This window comes from Brassica napus, chromosome C7 (genome assembly GCF_020379485.1).
Source record: "Brassica napus cultivar Da-Ae chromosome C7, Da-Ae, whole genome shotgun sequence".
NCBI lineage: Eukaryota > Viridiplantae > Streptophyta > Magnoliopsida > Brassicales > Brassicaceae > Brassica > Brassica napus.
This window is the reverse complement of record NC_063450.1, coordinates 21,174,986-21,188,236: the sequence shown is the minus strand read 5'-3', so window position 1 is coordinate 21,188,236 and position 13,251 is coordinate 21,174,986. Positions and strand designations below refer to the sequence as shown.

At 33.6% G+C, this 13,251-nt stretch overlaps 5 non-coding genes across 5 annotated transcripts; 4 read left to right on the top strand and 1 right to left on the bottom strand.

The window, feature by feature from the left end:
• The first annotated feature begins 3,047 nt into the window (after positions 1–3,047).
• Positions 3,048–3,136, top strand: LOC125591015. Its single transcript, XR_007327004.1, has one exon. It is a non-coding gene; the product is annotated as a small nucleolar RNA U31b (small nucleolar RNA).
• A 47-nt stretch (positions 3,137–3,183) lies between these two features.
• LOC125591019 lies at positions 3,184–3,270 on the top strand. Its single transcript, XR_007327007.1, has one exon. It is a non-coding gene; the product is annotated as a small nucleolar RNA snoR4a (small nucleolar RNA).
• A 73-nt stretch (positions 3,271–3,343) lies between these two features.
• On the top strand, positions 3,344–3,430 carry LOC125590972. The gene has a single exon (XR_007326968.1). It is a non-coding gene; the product is annotated as a small nucleolar RNA Z195/SNORD33/SNORD32 family (small nucleolar RNA).
• Positions 3,431–3,456: 26 nt separating this feature from the next.
• On the top strand, positions 3,457–3,545 carry LOC125590975. Its single transcript, XR_007326970.1, has one exon. It is a non-coding gene; the product is annotated as a small nucleolar RNA Z196/R39/R59 family (small nucleolar RNA).
• Positions 3,546–10,424: 6,879 nt separating this feature from the next.
• On the bottom strand, positions 10,425–10,531 carry LOC125590735. Its single transcript, XR_007326739.1, has one exon. It is a non-coding gene; the product is annotated as a small nucleolar RNA R71 (small nucleolar RNA).
• Positions 10,532–13,251: the final 2,720 nt, after the last annotated feature.

Below are 13,251 nucleotides of genomic sequence, written 5' to 3'. Positions count from 1 at the left end.
CGATGTGGATCGGATTGGACTGTGTGAACCTGACCCTGATACCATGTTAAGGTAGATGGGCTTCCAACTTAAAATCAATTGGTGATAACTGGAGTGATTCATCTATCTTATAAATTGTTTAGGATCCCTTCCAACTATCGACATGAGACACTTTGTGTCTAATAGGAGTCATCTAATCCAAAGGCGCATTTATCCTATGATTTTTTCTTGTGCTGTCTCGTAGTAATGGCATTCTTGATGCCTCTGTCTAATAGCTTAAAAACTTGCTGCGGTGAGAGATGCATGCTGAGCGTTGTTACGCTGTCAAGCATAAGCATATACCAAGTAAATTCTTTGTAGCTTCCTACACAATCTTAATCTCAACTCTCCAGCATATATATGTTTGCTTAATTGACAAAAATATGTGAAATATATAAAATCTAAAATGACGAAAACAAATGCATATAAAACCAGAGATATAATTAATTATTAGAATTTAGTTCAGAGTAACAAATACAAACAAGTGAGTTTAGAGTGAAAAGGCTTTGTGAATTGTTAGTTAGAAAACAGTTCAATTCCAAAATTAAAATGGAATTTTGATTAAACTAATTAAATTAAAATATAATTCATTATTTACCTGATTACAAATTAATATTAGAAAATTTATCTCGAAACATAATGGAAAACGTGTTTGAAAAAAAAAAAAAAAATTTCATGTATTTGTTTAGTGTTTATCTACATCTTTCTTTCTTATTCACTAATTTTTATAATTAGAAGTATATACATATAATAATTAAATTTATCATTATACTAAAATATTAAAAATTGGGTTATAAAAAATAGTAAAAACTTGATTTATATTTGTTTTTAAACGTAATATGTCTTGAAATATTTTCTAAATTATTAAAGTTATTTTAGTATCTATATACTATTATTTGAGAAGTGAATTTGCTTATTTGTCACATTCTCCATGATTTTAGGCTGAGTCATTAATTTTGATTAAATTAATTAAATTAAAATATAATTCATTATTTACCTGATTACAAATTAATATTACAAACTTTATCTAAAAAATAATGGAAACGTGTTTGAAAAAAGAAGATAATTTCATGTTTTGTTTAGTGTTTATCTACATCTTTCTTTCTTATTCACTAATTTTTATAATTAGAAGTATATATATATATATATCTATATATATAATAATTAAATTTATCATTATACTAAAATATTAAAAATTGGGTTATAAAAAATAGCAAAAACTTGATTCATATTTGTTTATAAACGTAATATGTCATGAAATATTTTTCTAAATTATTAAATTTATTTTAGTATTAATACAAAAAAATATATATATAAGCAATACTAATAAATTTGATTTAGATTTGTTTATTATTCGTGATTTTTAAAAATATTTTTATGGGAATGAAGTTATTTTTCAAAAATATTTCAAAATATCTGCCTCCAAAAGAGAATATTTTCAAAATATTAATTTAAAATTAACTCTATTTACTTTTATGTTTTCAAGATTTTCAGAGAATTATAACTTTTTTTAAATTACAATTTATTTATAAGATTATTATGTAAAGAAAAATGTGATTCTATTTTATAAAAACTGTATTTTCAAAAATTATCTGTTTTAGTTATAATTATTAAATTTTGTAAGTTAAAAGACCATTCTGAAAATAAAAAAAATTATGATTTTAAAATAAAGAAATACTATTTAATCTCTATACTTAGAAGAAAATAGCAGTTTATATCTTAAATGAAAATAATAATAGATAGCAAATGTTCTAGTCTTATACATTATATATTAATGTTTTTTTGTCAACGTAGTTGGTCTGTTTGAGTTTTTATTTAGTTATCATGAGAGATATTTCACAATATAATTATACAATATCATTCGTTTTATTTACTTTGATTAATATAATATGTAAAGTTTGATTATGTTGAACATTATTTTGCATTTGATTTATTTGGTAGGTTTTGATAATTTCAAGAATTTGGTTTGATAACATCACTTTATATTAATAGTTATATATTTATTTATTTAATTAGATAATTGATTATACATAATATAAAAAAAAATTAAAGATCACAACATATTTTATAATAATAAAGTATTGATATTGTTATCCAAAATAATGTTTTTAAATTAATAAAAGACAAAATTGAGAAATTGAAAGTTTCATTAAAATATTATAAATTTAATGTTTGATTTAATTTTTTTTTTGTTAAAGAAGATTTGATTTAAAAATTTTGATCTTTAAATCTAATAGTTTTTTTATTAAAATATATCTATAAAAGAATTATGCCCGCATGTGTGGACAAAATACTTATATATATATAATATACGCACACATTATTTTTTAACTAGATTAGCATATAATTTGATTATGCAAATTAGAAAGGGTTGGTGGTTGTAAAACAGAGTAACTGTCGTTAGGATGTCGAATGCGAAGGTGAAGGACATGCGTTTGCTTTGCGCGTTATGGAATACGATATGTATGATGTTATGTTTCCAATTTCTCAGGATTCAAAATGATTACGCAAACTATATACATCACATGTGCTTTTAGTATATCTGTAAACCTAGAAAAGTTGTTGGACCCAAAACACACAAGTGGACAAAGAAGAAACAAGAAATCAAATTCCAATATCAGAAGAATAAAATCATTAATCAATAAAACAGAAGACACTCTTTGTCCTTTTTATATATAGAGAATCGTTTCTAAACATGAAAAAAACAATCTTAAACGCTAGTAAGAACAATGCCATATGAATTTCTTGGATATTGAATTGGCCCTATTTAAAGCCCATAAATAAAAGAGTTTAGTAAAGAAAGCCAAGGCCATATCTAAAGCGGTGTGGCTTTCTGAGAAACCCTAAAACTGATTTGTGTATAAAGCTAAAAAACCTTTTGCTGTCTTATACAGAAAACTTTTCCGGCGGCCTGACAGCCCTTGTTTCCCGTCAAATATTAATGCTAGTTATGTGTTTAGAAAGCCTTGCTAAGTTGTTTGTGAATGGGTTTTGTCGGTGTTCTGTGCCGTGTTTCTTTAATTTTTGGAGAAAGTGATGATATGAAATTGTCGCCCCAGTCTTATTTGCATCCATTGCGATGGATGCAAGATGGTGATTGACTATTTTCGTCTGATTCAATCGAATTCAATTTTTTTGTAATGTTATTATAGGATGTAGTGTTATGGATATGATGAAAAGGCATATAATGTTTTGTGACACCCAGTCTGATCTGCTTCTGCAGTGTGAGTGATTTGCCATCTTCTCTGATCCTACTATTTCATTGATGAAAACTATGTTTTTCTGTTGCAAATATCTGCTTTATTTTTTGTTCGTGTGTGTACATCGGAGGAATGAGGATCTTTATTACCATACGTCTGCAAATCTGAATTACTATGTTGATTCAAAGACATGCACTACCATCTGACCTCTTTCTTTTTTTTTTTAATTTTGTTTCACTGCAATCAATGATGAATAATATCGTCCATATTTAATGATAATCCCGTGATTATTAATCACTAGATCACCATCTTTCGGCTGAGATTGCAGTTTTTACTCTTTTATTTTGTATCTAAATTGCCTATGGTATCTGATGTCCAAATTTATAAAAAAAAATAGTTGGACATTTCGTTTTTCAAAGGCAGAAACTGAATCTGAACAGGCCTTTGCGACACAGCTAGCTTAATCACATAAGCGACTTGTTACTTTTTACCTGTTTACATTCAATAAACCCTTGTGTGTCTATCTTTTTGGTTCATAATATCTTTTTTTTCGTGTGTTTTGGGTGAGAAGAGAACAAATCTATATAGATAGAAAGAGGGACATGGGTTGTTGCATCATAGACGGTGATCTGTATGCAAGTGTAAAATAAATTCATATCAACAACGATTAGTTACTTTGATCCAAAATTGTAAGCGGTGTCACCATTTTTCTTATGACGTATCTATGGGAAAAAAATATTTCGAAACAGTTTCGAAACAGTTGGGAGGTCAAACCCTTCTTCAGAGAACTTTTAGAAAACGGAGTTGCTTATGTAACTTTATGACAAAGCAAAGCTTGTGTTTTCACTTTTCAGCAAGTGTATATCCACGAAATTGTCCTTTTCAACCGAAGTTTAGATGCTTGTAGTACTTGATCCGTTAAATGAGATTCTTTTCCTACTCTCTCTTGGCCATCGCCGTGAGGTTCTGTGTGGCTATCATTATAAAAAGTTTCTACAAATCATAAAGCAAAAGTTATTTTTAAGTTGTGTTGTATCAGTGGCTTGGATATTTGTGTATAAAAACAATAATTTGGATACCTAAACTATGCTCATTTTTATGAAAAACAATAAAAAGTTTCAAAAAAAGAACTTTAAAAACCTATAGAATTTAAAAGAAAATCTTCAAAAATACAAATTCTCTTTTAAAATTTGAGAATAAAACAACTAAAATTTTAAAATTACAAATTTTAATTCTGAATAAAAATAAATTAGTTTTCAACTTCAAAAAAAATCAAAATTTGAAATCAAATTTAACAGTAATATTATATATTTTCAATAATTATCCATAATTTAGTTGCTTTTACTTCTAAAACTCAGAAACAAAATTAGGAATTTTCAGATTTGTTTTTCAATTTTAGAGATCCTTAAAATTTCATTTGAAAATTATTAATATTTTGATTAAAACATAATTTGAGTATTTAAATGAACATATTTTTAAAAGTAAGTGTATAAAAATGAGCAAAACAATTAGGTATTAAAACTTAATAAAATTTACTTATAATATTTTTATCGAATTTTTCATTAGATATATTATCGAGGAATATGACCATAGATCCATGTACGAAGAGATTGAATCTGATTTACATTCAAGTGGTAGTGGAACCTAAGAGGTAGTAATATATTTTGGATGATGAATATGTATTTGTTTATCTAACATCATTGGATAAAGAGCAAAAAAGAAGTGTTTTGCATGTAAAGGACATCAAAGAATTGTAAATAGTTCTAATAACAACAATCAAGAGTTGAGAAAAAAAAGCTCAAATGGTGGGAACTATAGTGAATTGCGAGTGGATTATCCAAACACAAAGAACACAAGAAACATAAGAGGAGTAGGTTGTAAACCTTTCAGTTTTAATGTTTTTACTAGAATTTGACATGTGCGCCTGCACGAATGTTTGATTTAACTTGTGGTCAACGTAAACTCATAAACCGCTGGTTTTATAAAAAAATTTCATGTATATTTTTTTTATGTTTTGTTATTTGGCGATTTAGTTAATCCCATGAAAGAGTTATCCCTTTAATACATGCAATTTATTTAATATTCTTACAATATTAAAAATGGTCAGTATATGAATATCGATTTGGTTGGATAAGTCTTGGAATTGTAATTAATTAGTTCAAATTGATTTTAAATGCAGTAACATAATCTGTAAATAAAAAGAAATACAAAAATGAAGTACTTAATTTACTGTAAATGCAATGGCTAAATGTGTAAATGAAAGGAAATACTAAAAATACTACTATTCATGTTTCCAAACAGTACCAAAATGTACTTCAGTTTTAATAATATAGATTGTAAGAGAAACATTTTAACACTTGGTGAAACTTGTATTTTATATTTGTACAACTAAATAAAACTTTTTTCTTTACCGGTATAACTACGATAGGCAAACTTTGTAAAATTTATAAAATACAAATTTGAAGATACAAAATTTCCAAACTTGTTAATAAGTCATACAAGTAATATGATAGTTATTTATAAGTTATTTTATGTTAATTATGATTTAATCAAATTTAATAAAATTTTCATCTCATTACTTATTAGTAATCATATAGGAAATACATTGTGTTCTTATAGCTTTTCTTTAATATTCACCTTGTTACATTACAAAAGTTATATATGTAATGAAATCAAGTATATTTTTACAAGATCGCATGAAAAATAAATCTAGGAAGCAAAATATAATTGGTATAACCATAAAATTAGTCATTTCATACATAAAAACTAATAAAAATGCAAAAAATAGGAAAGTAAAACTTTGAAGTTTTTTTGTAAAATTTTAAACTTGGTGAAACTTCGACCACAAAAATACTTGGAAAATTTCCCGCCCAACTTTTCAAAATTTCGACCAAATTTTCTAAATTTTCTCACACCCCAAAATCGATGAAGCCAATTAAAACGTTTTTTCTTTGTTTTCCCCATTTCTCTCAACCCCAATGAGAAATATGTATGTCTCTTCTTCCATGACTGGTGGTCGGACACGAGTAAGAATTCTGAGAATACCTTGTAAGTGTAGGTGCATGGAGAGTATCACCGAGCTCATCTCCAAATCCAATCAAAACCTATACCGCCGGTATTATCGGTGTCTCCATGCGGCTCAAATGAAGGTACATCCGTTTAGCTTTAGTTATTGATGACTTGTTTGTTTAAGTTGTCTGATAAAAAATTTGAACAAAATGTTCTAACTTATGGACAAAAATCACGTCTTAAAATAGGTCGCCGAAACTTTCATTGAAGAGATACAATAGTTGGAGTACAAAGTTCGAATGCTATAAGAAGAAGTTCATGTTTTCAAAGCAACAACAAGGAGTGAATGTCCCAAAATTAGGAAGATAATGATATTAGGAGGTTGTCTTATTTCTATCGTCGTTGTAGCTCTAGGAATTTGGGTGTACAAGTAATTTGTAAAGTTAATGAAAAAATTACACTTTTTCTTTTTTTTTCTATGTTTTACGAAGTTGGACAATTTAAATGTAAAAGTTTGAAGTTTGACATATTTATGCAAACACGAACTTCAAGTTTTTCTACTTTATACGAAGTTGGACCATTTAAAATGTACAACTTAGACCAAGCTTTGTCAATTAAAAAGTGAAACTTACATAAAGTTTTCCGAGTTGCGCCATTTAACAAACCAGCTTTAACACACACTCAACATACCACAAACATACTAACAAGTTTCAACAACATTAAAAATAAGATAGGATTACAAAGGCCCCATAGCCCCATGTCTATGAACATAAAGGTCTCTGCATAGTAGTGATTGCCTGAACTCATCAACCTTTGGCAAACGCGGATTGAACCTTCTGTCAGATAATCCACCCTTGGTCTCAAGCCGTAGTTCATCATCATCAAAAAGACCTGTATAAATGAGTTTAGGAAACATTTTCTCAACTAACACAATTAAAACTAAACACATAATATAATACACTTACTTATAAGCCTACAGATCCTCCACATCTTAAGGACCAAAATCACCTCTCCATGATCCCTCCTTTTTCAAACCCATCCCAAAAGACATAAGAATGATCGCTACTTGCCACACATTTTATCTGACTCTCACTACTATGAATAAAACAATGTCTGTCAATTACACTAATGTTGTAAACATTGTTGTGATCATATGTTACTTTGTACTTACATGTTGTCTCTAATGTAAAACACCATCTTTGGCATTGCAGGGTCATCGAAATGGGCTTCCGTGTTGAAGACAACTCTCATTATATATACAAGATAAGTGTTTTAGCTTCTGTTACTTACGCCTACATTATCTGAAATATATTGTAGTAGTTAGCATTTTTACCTATGAGATAGTTTTTGTTCATGATGTGAGGGATATCATTGATACACTTGAATTTCATGTAATGATGATTATTCAGAGGATCGATGATGTGGACTTTAGTATACGGCATAGCAGATAGTCTGAATTGAAAGTTTGTTACCTTGAGACCTGGATAGGCATGGTCAATTTCTACATAAAGATTTCCACCCACTTTCCTTCTTGGTTCTCTAGGTCTCTAAATCTATATGCACTTCCTGTATAAATGGTCATCTCCATCTTGGTTCCCTGCATAAGCAAAGTTTTTAGTTTGATTATTGCATGTTATTAGAAACTTGAGTGATGATGATTTTACACTTACCGCCTCATCCACTAGGATATAACTCCAGTTGGGTTCAATACCAGAAACATATGAATAGAACGAGTGGATCCTGAGTATTTTCACTCTAAAACGCAATGCCGTGATTCTCTTGTTATATACAACGTCATCAAGCATATTTCAGTGTGTCATATTGTTAGAAACTTGAGAGACTAAGAGTCGTTTCTTTACTTTTTGGTGATTTATGTGTTATTTTTTGCAGAGAAATGTTAGTGGGAGAGAAGGAAGAGTTTCAAGAAAGAGACGATTTAGTGGAGTGGAGTTTAAATTTAACGATTTGACTAAACATTACATACAGGGGAGAGAAAGAGATAGATAGAGAGAGAGAGAGAGAGAGAGAGAGAGAGAGAGAGAGAGAGAGAGAGTCAAGTCTAATGATGATTATTTCCAAGAGAGGCAACTGTTGCAGAGAAGTTGTGTCTGTTCGAGACGTCCATCAAATCACTCTTAAATGGAGAAGTTACTACTTGTAATTGGGTAAGAGGGTCATTGAATTAAAGGGTTTATGATATCTTGCATATTTCCATTATCTTATCCATTCGTCCATGTGCATTTTGGTCATATAGACTAGGAGTTAACCATGTTTAGGTTACATTTTGCATACATGAGTCTTTATCAGGTGTTGGAGTGCCACATGGAGTTCTTGGGAACATTTGGATGCATTTGGAGCTCAAAGGAGGTGAAATAGGTGATCATTGGACGAGCAGAGGATGGGAGCGAGGTTCCGCAACGACGTCATGAGGTCGCTCCAAAGCACCTCTCAGAGCGACCTAGCTGGAGCGACCCCGTGAAGTCGCTCGCCATATTCATCCCGTTGGAAGCCCAGAGCGACTTGCCCAGAGCGACGCACCGAGGTCGCTCGCGTCTCTATGGCGAGACGACACGAAGCGAAGCCCGGAGCGACCTCTCAGAGCGACCCACTGAGGTCGCTCCCGAAGGCCGGAGCGACTTGTCGGAGCGACATGCCGAGGTCGCTCCGCGTCTATTGTTGGGTCGATTTCTATTTTACTTAAGGCCCTTTTGGTCATTTCATTATGCACGTTTTACATTTATAAAACCTATTTTTTAAACATCTTTGGTAGCCACTAGGCAGATGATCTTTTGATCTATTGAGAAATACACAAAAAAACTCTCTTGAGAAGTTCATCTCTTGGATTTTGATTGTTATGTTCTTGTGTTATTGTTGATTTCTTATCTATTTCTCTACATGATTAATCTGAAATCCAATATGGGTTTAAGAGGAATCATGGAGATTAGTGAGTAATCACCTTTTGAATTCATGGGTTAGGGAGATCAAGGGTGATTAGGTTAGTTCTAGATGTTTTAGTGTAGATCATTCTTGTTCCTTGTTAGTAGAGTATTCATAATGCATCTTCTGAGTTGGCCACTCAAAAGTTGATCAATAGACATTTCCCACCCAAAAGGTGTTTGATGAAATGCCTGAGACAACTCTCCTAGGCTTTTAGTATACTTTGCCAAAGACATTTGTTGTTAAAGGTGCTAAAATAGTTAATAGACTTGTTAGTAATGATTGCTTTCATATTATTCAACCAAAGACATTTGATGTTTGAGATATGTTAGCAAATGAGCATTCATCTAGACATAGAGCTTGCTTAGAATTGTGTCTAGGCTTAAGGTCAATAGTTTGATTGATCATTTGTCATCCTTAGTTCGAAACTTGATCACCCAAGGTCTAATCCCTATGCCCATGAGTTCTCTTTTTCTTTAGTCAAGAAAGTATCATTCTGTTATTGCTTTTTAGTTTTAGTCATAGCTTAAAACTCATCTAAATCATTGGTTGCACTTAGATTAAGTGAGTACTTGCATTCTCATTGCTTTGATATCCCTCAGAACTGGTTCGACAATCTTTTATACTACAACATTTGTCTTATGAGCCTTGAAAATTCCTAACATCAAATTGGCGTCGTTGCCAAATTCTGAGTAGATTGAAACATTGAGATTTAGTCACTTGCTTGAGACTAAGTCATTTTAAATTTTGTTTTGTTACTGATTCTTCTTCTTCAGAGCTTTAGAGAGAGAGTGTGCTAGAGCTAGAAGAGAAGAAGAGCAACAAGCCCACTTGCAGGAATTGGACGTTGATATGGCAGATCCACAACAAGGGGCAGAACACCAACCGCAGGCAGCTCGACCCATTGGTACTTATGACCGGCCCAACATTCATGGTCATAGATTGGGAATCCGAGCACTGGCTGTGGCAGCCAACAACTTTGAGGTCAAGTCAGGACTCTTCAACGTGATCGAGAACAACAAATTTCATGGCTTGGCTTTAGAGGACCCATTCGATCACTTGGACAGGTTCGACAGCTACTGTGGGTTGTCAAAAACCGATGGTGTGTCCGAAGATGCCTTAAAGCTCAAGCTATTCCCTTTCTCTTTGGGGGATAAGGCACGTCAGTGGGAGAAGTCTCTACCCAGCGACTCTATCACCACTTGGGATGATTGCAAGAGAGCATTCATGGAGAAGTTCTTCTCTACTTCAAGAACTGCTAAGCTGAGAAATGAGATTTCCAGCTTTCAACAGAAGAACTTGGAAGGCTTCAGTGAAGCGTGGGAGAGATTCAAGGGCTACCAAGCTCAATGCCCACATCATGGTTTCTCTAAGGAGCTTGCTGAGCACATTCTACCGTGGTGCTCTTCCTAAGTACAGGGCCAGACTGGATACAGCTAGCAATGAGTTCTTCTTGGGGAGAACTGAGGAAGATGCAGAGGAGTTGGTTGACAACATGGTAAAGAGTGATGCAGTGTACAGTGGAGACCACGACAGAGGCAGTTGAACAGATGATAAGCAGACGAGGAAGGAGTTGAAAGCTCTACAGGATAAGATAGACATCCTCCTTACTGATAAAGCCACACAAGAGCAGCTGCACTTTGTTGGTAACCCAAGCCAAGAGACACCACCTGTTGTCCATGAGGTTGAGGGTTTGGAAGGTCAGGAAGAGCTGTGTTTCATCAACAACAATGGTAGCTGGTACAAAAAAGAGCCCAACTTTCAGTACAACAACTACCAACAGAAATCCTATCCCAACAACCAACAGAGTGGTTATCCGCCTCGAAACAACCAGCAAGGCAGCTATCAACCTCAGCAAAACCCCTCATCTGGTTCCTCTGCTCCTCAAGAGAGCAGCACTGACACCCTGCTGAAACAAATCTTGGAGTCTCAGACTAGAAGTGAGAAGCATGTTGGTTATGAGTTGAAGAACCTTCATTCCAAGATTGATGGGAGCTACAATGAGCTCAACAACAAGTTCTCACATCTTGCTTCTACAGTCAAGAATTTAGAGAATCAGTTTGCTTCCATGAACACTCACCAGACTCGCCAGCAAGGATCTCTACCTGGAAAATCTGACCAAAACCCCAAGGAGGCCAAAGCTATCACCCTTAGGAGTGGTAACAGTTACCTCCTACAACCCTCACCAGGGATGCTGAGAAACTAGGTGAGGAGGTGGCCATCAACTTAGATGATGAAGTGGTGATTGTTGATGAGAAAATCAATGATGAAATCTTGGAGAAGATTGTGGAAGCCAAAGGTAAAGGAAAAGTGGGAGAAGAGAAGAAAACAGTGAAAGATGGTGAAGTTCTTGCTCCAGCAAGTGAGAATTCTTTTGTTCCTCCTCCCTATGAACCCAAACTACCATTCCCTGGTAGATTCAAGAGGCAACTGCTAGAGAAGTACAAGGCTTTGTTTGAGAAGCAAATGAGTGAAGCTCAGGTTGCAATGCCCATCATCGATGCTTTCATGTGATTCCTCAATACAACAAGTTCCTGAAAGATGTTGTAGCTGCAAAGAAGAAGGAAATGGAAAGCATGATGATTCTTACCCATGAGTGCAGTGCCATCATCCAGAGGCTTGATGTTCCAGAGAAGTTAGAGGATCCAGGATGCTTCACACTACCTTGTGCTCTTGGACCTATGGTATTTGAGAAATGTCTCTGCGATTTGGGAGCTAGTGTCAGCGTGATGCCTTTGTCTGTTGCAAAGAAGCTTGGATTCACTCAGTACAAGAAGTGTAGACTCTCTCTGGTGCTAGCTGATCGTTCAGTGAAGTACCCTGTGGGCATCTTAGAGGACCTACCTGTGAAGATTGAAAGGTATGAGATACCTACAGATTTTGTGGTGCTTGAGATGGGTGAGGAGGCTCAAGACCCATTGATTCTTGGAAGGCCATTCTTAGCTACAGCAGGAGCAATTGTTAAGGTGAAAGAAGGCACGATTGATCTCCATTTGGGTAAAGGGCATGTTCTCCACTTTGACATCAAGGAGAAAATGAAGAAACCAACTGTGTTCGGGCAAGCCTTCTACATTGAAGAGATGGGCACTCTTGCTGATGAGCACCTTGAAGAGTTACCACCTGAGGACGACGAGGAGGGAGCATCTCCCTCTACTCATTCCCATAGAAGGTAACCCACTACTTTCCCTTGTATATACCATTTCGTTTTTGCATATTAGTTTTCTCTTTTTGGGTATCTCTCTCTCCTTGACAACACAGAGACTGTGTCATTTAAGTTTGGGGGAGGTACCAAGTATTTGATCACGTTTGCTTTGATGATTTTGAGTCTCATGCATTGCATTATACATATATATTTGCATTAAAAAAAAAATTCATTTAGTTTGCATCATTGGCATTTCTAGGAGAGTCTAGAGCATATAGGTTGCATTTACTTGCATTGGGAGCAATGATTTGAAATGCCTTGTAAAGAACATTACTTTGCACCTGAATAGCTTATGCACCTCTCAAAAACACTTGTATGCTTCGAGCCTTGAAGACTCTTCCTGAAACTTGTTGATTGCTGAAACTCAGTCTTTGAAGCCAACTACAACCTTATTTGAACTGAACGAACTTAATGCTTCTTGCTCATGGTCCCTTGTGTACTGAGTCATGGCTATACACACTTGAGTTGTCACATCCTTTATGCCAATCTTATTTTGACAAACTCTAGTGGTAGACCACTCCCAAAACCTTTCCCTTCTTTTAAGCTTTCATTGTTTGATGAGTGAGGCCTTCTTCGGAAAGTCTTACATGTGCATAATGTTGAGAGTATCGGGAACGACAATGCTTTATCTTCATTCTTGCTAGATTGGGCACTCTATTGTCTAGCTATAGGTGGGGGGTGAGAGTTGTGATTATGATTTGGGAGCAATGAAAAAGGAAAAGAAATGACTCTTTGTGTTTAAGTGAATTGTCTTATTGGGATAAGTAGAAAAACCTCTAGCTCAAGTTATGAAAAGTCTTGGCCCCTATCTAAAAAAAAAAAAAAAAGAAATAAAATCAAAAAGAAAAGAAAAAGAAAGAAAAAGGGGGCTAGCAAAGTTGTTAT